The sequence below is a fragment of the Dipteris shenzhenensis genome, chromosome 15 (assembly GCF_047967505.1).
Source record: "Dipteris shenzhenensis isolate YYH24624 ecotype China chromosome 15, Dip_SZ_1.0, whole genome shotgun sequence".
Classification (NCBI taxonomy): domain Eukaryota; kingdom Viridiplantae; phylum Streptophyta; class Polypodiopsida; order Gleicheniales; family Dipteridaceae; genus Dipteris; species Dipteris shenzhenensis.
Window position 1 is genome coordinate 14,584,592 of NC_141610.1, and position 2,202 is coordinate 14,586,793.

Here is a 2,202-nt window from a genome sequence, read left to right on the forward strand (position 1 = left end):
CGATGGGTAGCCTTGCCTGATTTGAGGTCCATGTTTCAATCTGGGGGGGAGCACATCGGCACCCCCCGCGAGCCTGATCTCATCGTGTGCACCTCCAAGCGATTCGTCTGCAAACTACTGCCCTGCGAGGGGATGGACCAAGTTTACGACGCCTTGCCACTCGGTGCCACCGATCCATTTCAGTCGACCGTGTCGCCTGGAGGGGCATCGCAGACGGTTAGCTCCGTCAATTGATCACTCTCAAAGAGGAGGGGGAGGGGCATGGTTGTGGTTGTGGTTGTGGTGAGGACACTCAGACACACATGCCCTTGGGCAAGCCGCGGGCACAAGTTGCATTCAAAGACTTGATGATTCACGGAATTCTACAATTCACACTACATATCACATTTCACTACGTTCTTCATCATTGCAAGAGCTAAGATGTCCATTGCTGAGAGTTGTTTTTACTTGTGTTATGTCCTCCACGAGGAAGGGAGATCAGACCGTTGTGTTTCTTTGGTGCCTCGCACCCCTCGTGAGGGGGGCAAAAAGTTTATCATGCGGCCCTGTATTGAGGCCCAGAGGAGGGGGATTGACCATGCGATGGACAAGGGAAGATCCCTGCATCCGTCATGCGACCGATGGGTCACCCTCGCTCGATGCCATGCCCACTAAGGGGAGGACCTGGAACCAATCAAACGACTATCGTGTGCTCTCTCAATCAAGAGCTATGACATTGGTATAACAAAAAACCCAATTCGGATCCACTGAAGACCAAAATATTGAAAATGCCATACATAGGAAGAGTTGCATACAACATAAGCAATGCAACTCTACATTCAGCAATAGGCATACCAATAAATTGCAAAGAGATGCAGCAGTTACCCACCGCCACTGAGAAATTAGAAAAACTCACAAAAGAATACATGGAAGTTCAAACAATAATTATCGATGAGATATCACTAATTGGTGAGAGGATGTTCAGCTTCCTCGATAAAAGACTGTGTGCCATTAAACATATTTATAATTTATCGTTTGATGGCTTGGATGTCATAATAGCAGGTGACTTATGGCAATTTCCTTATGTACATGAAAAATAGGTGTTCAAGAAAAAAACCCTTTGAAGAAAAGTTTCTGGAAAGAAAACCTCAAATGTTACTAACTCAATACCATTACGCGACAAAGCGATTTCTTCCTTACTAGCATTCTAAACAAGTTTCGAACAAACACACAACAGGCGGAAGACATTAGCACAATCAACTTTGTAAGCTTCCGCAAGGTGCCGCTGGCCTTAACATTACCTTACTTATTTTGTACGAACAAATCAGTCCGCGCCCATAATGAATACAAATTCCCACACACCCCAATGGCAGTGATGTTTATGTTTTTTCTACCAACATAGACAAGAAAAGTAGCAACTGTCCTCATCCATTGTCTCTCTCGAATGATCCCAACAAAACTACAAGGCTCAATAAAGAAATAAAACTAAAAGTGAGCATGGTCGTCGAGCTATGTGCAGGAAACTATGATACATCCGATGGTCTCATAAATGGAGTTGATGGGCAATTCAAAGCAATGACAAGGTCTAATTCACTTGCAGTTGTTTAGATACAATTTTCAAATCCCAACATAGGAGCACGGATACAGAAACAAACCGGATACCTATACGAGAATTCTATCGACCATCAATGGACTACAATACTTCCAACTACAAAAGAAATTTAAATAGGAAATAATACACACCATGTTGTAACACGAACACAATACCCAATCCAATTGGCCTCACCAAGAACACTGCATCGAGCACAGAGTTCAATGTTGGAATCACTATGCTTTGATCCCACAGGCAGGCCACAACATGGCATCACATACATGGCACTTTCAAGAGTCCATGCCAAGGAAAATCTCTACCTCCTAAAACCCTTAAATAGTACTAACTCCATGTAGATTCGACTGTTGCTATAGAAATGCAAAGACTTCTTACATCTGCAGCTTGGCGATTCGATGTAGTGCGTCTTGAAAATTGGAGTAAACACATGTTACCTTACAGACATTGAACACACATTCGTTGCAATTACTCACGGTCGATTTAAATTATCCAAGCATCTGACTTGCTCTATCTCACCGAAACTAGAACCACAAATCCAAGAGACTACATAAACAGACAAAAGTACATTGCAATCACCACGTTCCAAGGAATGCGTACATCGCTCCTATACAACC

At 43.5% G+C, this 2,202-nt stretch overlaps 1 non-coding gene across 1 annotated transcript; it reads right to left on the minus strand.

Annotated features, from left to right (window-relative positions):
• Positions 1-286: 286 nt before the first annotated feature.
• LOC147893411 (5.8S ribosomal RNA) lies at positions 287-439 on the minus strand. Its single transcript, XR_015542299.1, has one exon. It is a non-coding gene; the product is annotated as a 5.8S ribosomal RNA (ribosomal RNA).
• Between the last annotated feature and the right edge of the window lie 1,763 nt (positions 440-2,202).